Source organism: Arvicanthis niloticus, chromosome X, assembly GCF_011762505.2.
Source record: "Arvicanthis niloticus isolate mArvNil1 chromosome X, mArvNil1.pat.X, whole genome shotgun sequence".
Classification (NCBI taxonomy): Eukaryota; Metazoa; Chordata; class Mammalia; order Rodentia; family Muridae; genus Arvicanthis; species Arvicanthis niloticus.
This window is the reverse complement of record NC_047679.1, coordinates 2,843,906-2,856,653: the sequence shown is the minus strand read 5'-3', so window position 1 is coordinate 2,856,653 and position 12,748 is coordinate 2,843,906. Positions and strand designations below refer to the sequence as shown.

Here is a 12,748-nt window from a genome sequence, read left to right as displayed (position 1 = left end):
GGAGACTCTAGATTTCCTATAGTAGGAGTTGGATGCAATGCTTTGTTGCGGACCGAGCTGCCCCACGTTTGGGGGCCAAAATGTCGAGGACTGCTTTATCAATGTTGGAACCCACACTGCCAAAAGCCTTGGGGGCTAAATTATTAGAGCCTGCACTGCCCCAAGCTGCTCCAGTCTGCGTGTCGGGGTTCAGCAAAAGAGAGAGTGAGGACGGACGAGAAGAATAGAGACCAGACAGAGTGTGATTCAATCCTGTTTATTCTTCAGTCTCTCTTCCTAGTCTAAGTCCCAAGTCTTGAGTTCTTAGTCCCTAGTTTCTAGTCCCTAGTGTCTCCAAGTTCCAAGTTCCAAGTTCCAAGTTACTTCTTCAATGTGCTAAGTGCCTAATGTCTAAATCTGATCTCTAAGTCACGCCCTTAAGTCCCACACCTTTAAGTCTCACACACCCAAGGGAAAATCCTGGGTATCTAAAACAAGATGTTATCAGAGTGTACTCAGCTGTTGTAGGCTATTGTAATCAAGTCTCTTATCAGGGTATATGGCTCAAGATGGCTGCAAGGATGATAGATGCCTTCTGTTGGCTCCCCACAACGCTTGTCTCATAAGCATCTTAATTTGAAACTTTCACATATCCCAGAAAACAAAATTCAAGATAAGAAAAAATGAAAGGTTTAAGCAATATAATTATATCAACCAATAACCCCAGAAAATCCAAGAGCCAGTACTGCAAAAAAAAAAAAAAAAAAAAAAAAAAAAAAAAAAAAAAAAAAAAAAAAAGCAATTACAACTAATCTATGAAGGAAAGTTACAACTACTGATATATTTAGAAATGGAACTTATCTTTCTATTCTAGCTGATGAGGCTGTGATTGTTCTACTTGGCATGTCAATTGCCCATACATGGGGTTTAATCCACAGGCTTGTAAAAACGTTGTTTGTCCTTCATAAAGTCTAGTCTGGTTCTTTTTGTTCTGCATTATTACCAGGCATTTTTCTTGGGCTATAGATCCTGCAGGGGAACCAAAAAAAAAAATAGTTTTTTAAAAGATTTATTTATTTAATGTATGTGAGTGTTCTGTTAGAATAGGGCATCAGATTGCATTATTGTGAGATAGATTGGTTGTGAGATGATTGCTGAGAAACTCAGGATCTATGGAAGAGCAGCCACTGCTCCTAAACAGCCCAGTTTTAAAGATTAATTACTATTTTTAAATGTGTGTGTGTGTGTGTGTGTGTGTGTGTTTATGTGCTTGTGAGTACAAGTAACTGCAAACGATAAAGGTGTCAGATCCTCTGAAGGACAGATAGTTGTGAGCCACCCAATTCAGGTACTGGGAAATCAAACCTAGGTCTTCTGGAAGAGCAGGAAGTCCACCAATGGACCCCCCCCCCCTTTTTTTTTTTTTAAACTTTTAAGGTCAGTTGAGGTTCCTTATGGGTAACTTTTTGCTGGGTGCCTGTACCTGGCCTTAGGGGAAGGGCACACAGATCAAAGGATTGATGCTCTCCAGCCTTTTCCCTCTTTAACTATGCTCAGTGCTAAAGCTGATGACTTCTAACAATCTAAACTTTTTTTTTTTCTTGATCTGTTGCTAAAAACCTCTGGCTTCTTTTCTTTATAACTCTCTGTGCTACATTTAACTCTTTCTTATTGTTCTGTACTTCATTAAGTTCTGGGGACTTAACTCTTTCATATTGTTCTTTGCTAAAAACTTAACTCTTTACTGTTCTGTTTCATTAAACACTGAGAAAACTTAACGCTTTATCTCTCTATTATTGACTTTATAAATATCTGTGCTTGGTTAGCGCTAGAAAACACAACTCTTGCCTACTTTATAATTCTCTGCTTGACAAGCCCTAGAAAACTTAACTCTTACTTACTTTATAATTCTCTGTGCTTGATAATTCTGTCTTAACCCAAATTACTCTGAGGCCAGAAGCTACAGATCTCTGGTGAATTAACACCTGTTGCTTAACAGCAGGGGATTAAATAAAGGATTAATTGCTAGGGACTCTCTCTTGCCCAGAAGTTTGGCCTCTCCCTGGCCAGGCAGGAGGGAGATTTAGAGCAGTTAACTTTTATGGAATCAGGAGAAGAGAGTCACACTCACAAATAGAAAAACTTTCACAAATGCAAATATGCATAAACACCATGCATTTATACATATATTCACACATACACATTCATGATCACATACTTATTTGTCAGGCCCAGCAATCTGTCTCATCAACTTACATACTTACACACACACACACACTCATATATTATATATATCATATATATTATATATATATATGATATATATAATATAGATATATTTTGTGGGTGGTGCTAAATCCCAAGTGCAGCACAGAAAGAACTCACACATTCTGGATGAAAAATAAGATTCAACCTTTATTGCACAGAAAAAGTAAAAAAAAAAAAAAATCTATCTTTTATATTTCTGTTAGTAAAAAAGCCCTGCCCTTGTCAATAAGAAGAAACTTGCTTCATGTGGTCTGTGAGTTGTATATTGGATATTGCAAGCATTTGGGCTAATATCCAATTATCAGTGAGTGTGTGTTCTTTTGTGATTGGATTACCTCACTCAGGATGATATTTTCTAGTTCCATCCATTTGCCTAAAAACTTCTCAAATTCATTGTTTTTAATAGCTGATCAATACTCCATTGTGTAAATGTACCACATTTTCTATATCCATTCCTCTGTTGAAGGACATCTGGGTTCTTTCCAGCTTCTGGCTATTATAAATAAGGCTGCTATGAACATAGTGAAGCATGTGTCCTTGTTATATGTTGGAGCATCTTCTGGGTATATGCTCAGGAGTAGCATAGCTGGGTCCTCAGGCAATGCTATGTCCAATTTTCTGAGGAACCACTAGACTGATTTCCAGACTGGTTGTACCAGCTTGCAATTTCTCCAACAATGGGAGGAGTGTTTCTCTTTCTCCATATCCTGGTCAGTATCTGCTATCACCTGAGTTTTTGATCTTGGCCATTCTGACTGGTGTGAGGTGGAATCTCAGGGTTGTTTTGATTTGCATTTCCCTGATGACTAAGGACCAAACTGTGGCTGCTTTGGTCCTTCTTAGAAGGAGTAACAAAATACTCATGGGAGCAAATATGGAGACAAAGTGTGGGACAGAAACTGAAGGAGCGGCCGTCCAGAGATTGCTCCACCTGGGTATCTATCCCTTTTGCAGTCACCAAAGGTAGACACTGACAGGAGCCTGATATAGCTGTCTCCTTAGAGGTCTGCCAGAGCCTGATGTATACAGAGGAGATGCTCACTGCTAACCACTAAACTGATCATGGGGTTCCCAATGGAGGAGTGAGAGAGAAGACTGAAGGAGCTGAAAGAGTTTGAGGGCCCCATGGGGAGAGCAACAATACCAACCAACCAGAGCTCCCAGGGTCTAAACCACCAGGCTGAGAGCACATAGGGAGGGACCCATGGCTCCAGCTGTGTATGTAGGGAAGGATGACATTGTCAGGCATAGGTGGGAGAGGAAGTCCTTGGTCCAGTAAAGGCTGACCAAGGCTGGACGCCCCAGTGTGGGGGAAATTGTGGGTGGGTAGGTGGGAGTGTGTGGATTGGAGGTGGGAGTGGGGGGTAGGTGGGGCCACATCCTCATAGAAGCAGGAGGAGGGTGGATGGGATAGGGGATTCCTGGGTGGTGGTGGGGAATGTGGAAAGGTGGATACATCTGAAATGTAAATAAAATATCCAATTAAAAAAATTAAGAAATCGGGCCGAAGAGATGGCTCCAGCGGTTAAGAGCATTGATTGCTCTTCTAGAGGTCCTGAATTCAATTCCCAGCAACCACATGGTGGTTCACAACCATCTGTAATGGAGTCTGATGCCCTCTTCTGGTGTGTCTGAAGACAGCGACAGTATATTCACACATGTTAAATGAATAAATAAATCTTTAAAAAAAATTTAAAAAAAATTAAAAATAAAAAAAAGAAGAAGAAGAAGAAACTTGCTGTTAAGAAAGAACCTGTCTCAGGGTTTGTTGAGGGACATCAGCTGCAGAGTTTGTGATTTGGGTGAAGATTGAAGTCATGGCTGGTCCAGAAAGGGATGGCCAATTCCAGTTCACTGTCATTAAAAAACATTTCAACTCTTGTACCCTCACAGGTAGAATGAATTGTGTCCAGGCCATATATGAAGGCATTTCTTTGTTAGTCTTATACTTCAAGTTAAAACCTAAAAGTACTCCAGCTGTGAAAGCAATATAAATGGATTTTGAAATGTCTGACATCATCTGTTAGGTTCTGTGCCAGAAGAAGCTGATGTGAACTCATAATGTAATATTCAATTTGTACAGTAAATTATGAACCTGGAAAAAAAAGAAAGGATTGTCTCATGTTAAGAAGCCTGCCTGCTCTTTCTTCTCTCTTTCCAGCTCCTTTTTTGTCTTTATCTCTTTCATGCTCTGTTCTGCTATTTTCTGCTATCTGTTCAGCTTCTATTTTGCTTCTACTCTGCTTATTCTCTATTCTCCTACATCCTTAATTCTGCTCTCTTCTTCTATGTCTCTCCCCATCTACTCAACTCCTCATCTCTCTAATGCTTTTATTCTCCTTCTGCCTCTTTAATGTCATCATTCCTAGGTTATTTTTGTACCTTTTTAGGAAACATGGTATTCCAAAAGTTCACAACAAGTTCAAACATAAATTCGAACCACAAATTGAACAAGAAGTTACAACAGAGATGTTTACATGTGTTTCCATTAAGACTAGTTATCTAACTAGACATTCATTATCTATCACTAGCTCCAGTTTCATTGAGAATCTAAAACTATAATTCTTATGTCTAAGCTAATATGGTATGTCATAAGGCAAACTAGTATTAAAGTTTTATATAGATAAACCCAGTCAATATTTTATCTTCTGTCTTTGTACCTACAATAAATTGTTTGATCCTTTTATGACCATTTAGTTAATGGTTTTATGGCCTAAAAGATTATACTCCTAAATTGTAAATCTGTATGCCTGCTTTACATTTAGTGCAATTAGCTCATGACATGTAAAGACTGGCAAAGTTCTAATTGCAGTTCTCACATCACAGAGGGCCTTAATTGCAGCCCTTATTATAAAGGGCTCAATAATTATTAGTATAAACTTAGAAATTCTTATAGAATCATCATTAGTAATTAAGAAATCCTTTATTTGTATATATCACATCCTACAAGACAGTACACCTTCATTGATCTGCAGAAAATCTGCCTAATATGGTGGGCTAATATTAAGCAGGGATTGTTAAATTAATAATGACAGGAAAGGCATATACATAGCAAGAATCAATCCTGAGATTAGTCTCTTAGATCCTTGCTTTCAGAGCTCATTCATCACAGTCTATACAAAATGGAGGACATCTCAGGGAAAATCACCTGCTAGGCTTATCCTTTTCTAGATGGCTCCTAACAACTTTTAGGGATTTAGGCAAATTCCTGGGACTCCTTTAATTTCCTTCTACCAGTTGTGCCATCTACTGGGGTAAACCAGGATCTAAACAGGTCTAAACTAAACAGGTAGCTTCCTTTGGAAGCATTGAGAAAATTTCCCTCTGTGATGATCTTTCTCTTTGTAGAACTCACACTGGTGAGAGTCCAACTTCTGGGATCTCCATGCTTTCACTAATCAGGAGGACAAATGACTTACCAGAGCTATGGGATGCTTTTACAGGTGTCCCATCATCACGTGAGACCTGGAAGAAAAGGCCAAAATAGTGGATTCCTTTTAGCCTCCATGTACAGCTATTGAACACCCAGAAGTTCAGTTCCATCAGTACCGAAGAACAAAATGTGGCTTAAATCTTACCTGCTGTATAACAGATAAATATTGGCAAAGATAGATTTTTTTTCTACTTAGAGACCTGATAAACTCAGGAGAAACTATAAGCAATTATTTGACAAAACATAAAAGATCTGTTCTTTGAACAATTTTTTGCAAATCCACACTATTTTAAGTTGTAACTTTCATAAATCTTCTTGTGACATACTTAAAAAGTTTTGTTTTTGCCATAATTGTACTTTACTTCCATTTTGGAATAATCCTTTATCGTTAGGATAAAAAATCTTTATAAAAATCCTTTCTCTTCTAAAAGTATTTGATTTTCTCATTTTTTCTTTTACCAAAAATATATTTTATATTTAAATTTTACATAATTTTAAATTTAAATTTTTAAATTTTTTTTGAGAATTTCATACGTGTGTCTTCTATGCTCTCATTAAACTTTATAATCTCCTATTATATTATCATATATATAAATATATATATATATATATGTAAATATGTGTAAATGTACACACACATACACAAAACCTACTGAATCAATTTAGTGTTAGTTATATGTATATGTGTTTAGGGCCTATCACTTGGTATCAGACAATTTATCATGAAGCTTGTCCCTAGAGAAAACTGTAGTGGTTTTTAATGATAATGTCCCCCCATAGGATATTTGAACATTTGATCCTTAATTGGTGATACTTTTAGGGGAGGTTTAAAAGGTGTAGCCTTGTTGGAGGAAGCATGTCACCAAGAGCAGGTTTTGAGATTAAAAGCTTTGCACCATTTCTAGTTCACTCTCTCAGTTTCTAGAATGCAATCCAAGGTATTAGCTCCCAGCTTTTGCTCCTGGCACCATGTTTGCTTCCATGTTGTTGTCCCTTGCCATTATAGACTCTAACTCTCTGAAATGATAAACTCTTTCTTCTATAAGTTACCTTGGGCATGGTGTTTTATCACAGCAACAGAAAAATAACTAGTATAACAAAGGCAGTCATTAATTGCCTTATAGTTCTTCATATAGCAGCAGGACCTTGTGAAATTATCCCAACCACATTGGTATGTGGACTGTTGTTGTCGTTATGCAAGTCTTTTTAGGCAACTGTATTATTGAGTTAACATAGGCACAGTTTTCCTGTCATATAACTAGAAGATACTACTAGCTAACAGTAAACATATTGGTCCTCTGGCTCTTAGAATCTTTCTGTCCCCTCTTCTGTGATTTTTCCTGTACCTTTAGTGTAGGAGTTGCATTTTAGTTGTATTGATTAGAGCTGGTTACCTCATGGTCATTTATTCTTTGAATTTTCACCAGTTATAGGTCTCTGTAATAGTCTCCATCTGTTACAAAAAGAAGCTTCATTGATGAAGGTGACAGCAATACTTACCTGTGGGTATAACAATAAGCATTTAGAATTCAGTTAGAAATTATATTAGTTTAGGAAAGTGACAGTAGTAGGTTCTCCTCTAGGGCCTATGACCTCTACAGCCATAGGTAATGTTAGGTTTATAGTACCAGGCACAAACTCTCTCCTGTAGAGCAGATATTGAGTTCAATTAGACAGCTATTGGTTAACCTCAAGATAGAAGTACCACTGTGGCACAGTTGGTGTTATCTTGCCAAGGTGACCACTGGTGTGATTCAGGCCTTACAGCTGGCTAGGACTACTGATTACTTTTCTCCATTGGCAGCTTGCATAGGATCTTCCAATACTATGAGAGCTAGTCTTCAGGATGCAGGCTTCTAGGTCAGTTCAATTGGATTTCTCTGGGTCCTGTGTCCAAAGTATGCATCTCAGCAATGGAGTCTTGCCTTCAAGTTCTGGGATGCAACTAAAGGCAATGGTAATAACTTTATGCTTTTGGATGTCTCTTAGACTCTTTTGACCAACAATACAAAAGGATGTTTTCCCATACCTGGAACTAAAGTTTTTAATGGGGGAACATTATCACCCCAAGTGAAATGATTCCACTTAAATTGTGTGTATGTTTTAAATATGCGTATAAAATAATATGTTTCTCTATGGATTTTTAACTACCATTAGTGCTACTTATTTCTCAATTCTCTTCTTTTGTATTTGTAACATTTTGTATCTCTTTTATTACTTCATTGTTTCTTTTTGTCTGCCATTTTTCTTTACAAAATTTAGAAAATATTTTATCCTTATATTTTAATGGAACACAAGAAAACAATGTCCGAAACACAGGTAAAATGTGTTAACAGATCTGAAGATTTTCTTAAAGCAACAAGTTCAAATTATTCAATTTGTTAAAGATTTAAACCTTATTACAACAAATATTTAGAAATTGGTTTTGTTAAAGAACATTTGCTTTTCATTTGGGGTGATGAGGTATCCAAAGTAAAATAAGCTTCTGCCATATCTATCCTTATTTTTGTGTCTATCTCCTTTTTTGAGGTATTTGCATACCATTTAGGCAATTATATTAATTACTCAAGTAACATTATAAGAACAAAAATAAGCCACTACTAACCCAGTTTCTGGATTCTAAGAACAGTAGAACTTAGCATGACCATCTTCCAGGTGAGGATAATTATCCATGAGGACAAGGTTGTGCCCTAGAACAGAATCAGTCATTTTGTAAGAACCAGTCCATTCCTCTTCCCACGGCTGCAGCTCAACATGGCGCCGCAGAAAGACAAGAAACCTAAGAAGTCAACCTGGCGGTTTCATTTGGACCTCACTCATCCAGTAGAAGATGGAATTTTTGATTCTGGAAATTTTGAACAGTTTCTACGGGGGAAGGTTAAAGTCAATGGAAAAACTGGAAGTCTTGGAAATGTTGTTCACATTGAACGCCTGAAGAATAAAATCACAGTTGTTTCTGAGAAACAGTTCTCAAAAAGGTATTTGAAATATCTTACCAAGAAATACCTTAAGAAGAATAATCTCCGCGATTGGCTTCGTGTGGTCGCATCTGACAAGGAGACTTACGAGCTTCGTTATTTCCAGATTAGTCAAGATGAAGATGGTTCAGAGTCTGAGGACTAATTGGCCTTTGCTTTTAATAAAATGGAAGTATGCAAAAGAAACCTAAAATCAGACGTAATGGGCAAATAAAAGTCATTTTACTCTAAAAAAAAAAAAAAAAAAAAAAAACCAGTCCATTCTCTCAAAGCAGGGATTTCTTTGGATTATCTTGTAGTACTAGAACTAAGAAAATTATCAAATAGACCACCTGTTATCTAGGCCTGTATATCTTGTGCCTTGTCTTAATTACTTAGTTAACTTTAAATGCCATGTCTTTATCCCAAAGACAGACTTCAGAGTTCTGGGTCTGTTAATTGGTCTCCCCAATGTCACCACATCAATTAAATTTCTTCTTCCTTTCCTGCATCATCTCTTTGAATGCATTTTGGAACTTATGGTCAAGTTAACCTGATGGGGCTATTGGGAATGTTGGGGTTGTAACTTTTCCCTTTCAACTTCAATTGTATTGTGAACTAAAAGGAATTTGGGCTAATTTAACAGCTTTAACTTAAATATGTGTTATATGCCAATTTGGTACTATGTAAACAATTTTAAAATATATATATACATGTAAACAATGTGTACACACAGTCATATATAAATCTATATTTAAAAAATACTGAAGATTTTTAAAAAATATTTAATTTTCTGTATATGTGTTTTTGCTTGCATGTATCTGTGTGTACCAAGCGAGTGCCTGGTGCCTCTGAAGACCAGAAAAATGGCACCAGATCCCATGGAACTGGAGTTACAGGCAATTGTGAGCCACCATATGGATGCTGAGAGAGTTGAACACAGGTTCACTGGAAGAGCACCTAGTGTTCTTAACCACTGAGACATCTCTCCAGCCCAATACTGAAGATATTTAACTTTTGCCAGCTTTAAACTGCTGTTCAGAACTTTTATTTAAATAACAAGCAATCTTAAATACAAAATCTGTAATCACAAAGATATGACTCTTAATGTAAATAACGTAGTTTTTTTTAACTTTAAACACACAGAGCCTAACCTGATTATTAATAAGGATCAAAGTGGGCTGAGACAATATCAACAGCTTGGTTCTTAAAGAACTGTGTTGGTTAATTTTAAATTATCAACTTGACATAATCTAGAATCACCTGGAAGGAATTCACGATCTAGCTTAAGTTGGCCTGCAGGCACATCTATGGGGAATTATTTTATGTTAATTGGGATGAGAACACCTGTTTACTCTGGGTGGCACCATTCCCTGGCCACCGAACTCTAAATTATTGAAGAGTGAAGAAAACAAGCTGAGCACTAGCGTGCATGCTTTAATTTATGGCTCTTTGCTATTGACTGTGGATACAATGTGGCTAGCTGCTCCAAGTTCTTACTGCATTGATGTCCCCACACTGATGAGTTATACCCTGTAATTATGAGTCAAATAAACTCTTTCTCTTTTAAGTTGCTTGTATCAGAATATTTTATTATGGTGTGATGTTTTGAATGAGAAATACCCTCCATCATCTCAGGCATGAGAATATTTGGTTCTCAATTGATGGCACATTTTGGAGGTTGTTGTTTAGAAAGTGCAGACTTGCTGAAGGAAGTATGTCACTGGAGACAGGCTGTGAGAGCTTAAAGACTCAAGCAATTTCCAGTTCATTCTTCCTGCTTTATGCTTGTGGTTCAAGATAGGAGTTCTCAACTTGCTTCTCCAGTTGCCGTGCCTACTTTCATACTGTTCCTACTGTCATAGACTCAAACACTTTAGAAACTCATTGAATTCTTTCTTGCATAAGTTGCCTTGGACATGGCATTTTATCACAGCAACAGAAAAGTACCCAGTGCACACAGCAAAAAAAAACAAGACTGTGATTTTATTTTTAATTTTTTTTCAGTTTTAAGTTGGAGGAAATAAGAATTTTGAAAGAAATTATGTTTTGAAAGAGGAGCACAAGTAAACAGAGAGTAGTTTTATATTTTAATGTCATAAATCAAAGATTCAAATATTAGTACACATAACTTCAGCCATTTAATATTTGATGAAGATGTCAAAAGCATACTCTGGAAAAAAAGAAAGCGTATTTAATAAATGATGCTGAGAAAACTGAATTGTCCAAATGTAGAAGAATGAAATTAGACCCATAGCTATCGCTTTGCACAAAAACTAGCTACAAGTAGATTAAAGACCCAAATGTGAAACCTGAAATACTGAAACTGTAAGAAGAAAACATAGGCAGTACCTTACATGATATAGGTATAGAAAATCACTTCCAGAATAAGATTCCACTTGTCCAGGAATTAAGGTTAAAATTTGATAAATGGGACTAGTTTGCATTAAGAAGCTTCTGTACAGCAAAGGAAACAAGTGAAGAAGAAGCACACAAAGTGGGAATCTTTGCCAGTTACACATCTGATAGAGCATTAATATACAGAATATATGAAGAACTCAAAAATCAGTGTCAAAACTCAAGCAACTCAATTAAAAGTGCGCTATAGATCTGAACAGAAAGTTCTTGAAACCTTACTGACACAGATTGGTATAGTTATGCTCTAATTGTATTTTGAGAGAAAAGTTTTATTTTAACAGGAAGGGTGATACGTAGGAGGAGCTAAGGTGGGGAGAGTACAGAGAGAAAGAGGAGGAATAAGGAGAGGAGGAGGAGAAGGAGAGGAGGAGCTAGGTGATGAGAGAGAGTGGGGGGGGGATATGGAGGCAGATGTTCGAATGTCTCCGCCAGTCAAAGATAGTTGATATATCTAGGTTGGGTATTGGGTTACACTTCTGATTGATATTGAGCACTACCAAACTTATTTTTTTATTGTATATTATATTTACATTTCACATTTTATCCTCTTATACATTCCCCCCACCACCCAGGAACCTCATATCCCATCCCCCCTCCTCCTGCTTCTATGTGGATGTACCCCCACCTACCCCCCCACTCCCACCTTCCTACCCTCAAATTCCCGCCCCTCCCACTTGGTGTTCAGCCTTCATGAGACCAAGGATCTCCTCTCTCACCTATGCATGACAAGGCCATCCTCCCTTCAGAGACTTAAAGTTCTTGTCACACAGATCTTTCATTTTTTTGGTTAGAGTCACACCAAGGTATTTTATATTATTTGTGACTATTGTGAAGGGTGTCATTTCTCTAATTTCTTTCTCAGCCTGTTAAGTTTTTGACTAGAGGAAGGCTACTGATTTGTTTGAGTTGATTTTGTATCCAGCCACTTTGCTAAAGTTGTTTATCAGGTTTAGGAGTTCTCTGGTGGAAGTTTTAGGGTCACTTAAGTATACTATCATATTATCTGCAAATAGTGAAATTTTGACTTCTTCTTTTCCTATTTGTATCTTTTTGACCTCCTTTTGTTGTCTAATTGCTCTGGCTAGGACTTCCGGTACTATATTGAATAGGTAGGGAGAGAGTGGGCAGCCTTGTCTAGTACCTGGTTTTAGTGGGATTGCTTCAAATTTCTCTCCATTTAGTTTGATGTTGGCTACTGGTTTGCTGTATATTGTTTTTCCTATGTTTAGGTATGGGCCTTGAATTCCTGATCTATCCAAGACTTTTACCATGAAAGGGTGTTGAATTTTGTCAAATGCTTTCTCAGCATCTAGTGATATGATCCTGTGGTTTTTTTCTTTGAGTTTGTTTATATAGTGGATTACATTGATAGATTCCTGAATATTGAACCATCCCTGCATTCCTGGGATAAGGCCTACTTGATCATGATAGATAATTGTTTGACGTGTTCTTGGATTTGGTTTGGGAGAATTTTATTGAGTATTTTTGCATCGATATTCATAACAGAGACTGGCCTGAAGATCTCTTTCTTTGTTGGTTCTTTGTGTGGTTTAGGTATGAGTGTGATTGTAGCTTCCTAGAATGAATTCTGTAGTGTTCCATCTGTTTCTATTTTGTGGAACAGTTTATAGAGACTTGGTATTAAGTCTTCTTTGAAGGTCTGATAGAACTCTGCATTAAAACTGTCTGGTCC

General features: G+C 37.1%; 2 pseudogenes; both read left to right on the top strand.

Annotated features, from left to right (window-relative positions):
* Positions 1-3,259: 3,259 nt before the first annotated feature.
* Positions 3,260-4,878, top strand: LOC117695352 (ATP synthase F(0) complex subunit k, mitochondrial pseudogene; annotated as a pseudogene).
* A 3,513-nt stretch (positions 4,879-8,391) lies between these two features.
* Positions 8,392-8,902, top strand: LOC117694649 (ribosomal protein eL22-like 1 pseudogene; annotated as a pseudogene).
* Positions 8,903-12,748: the final 3,846 nt, after the last annotated feature.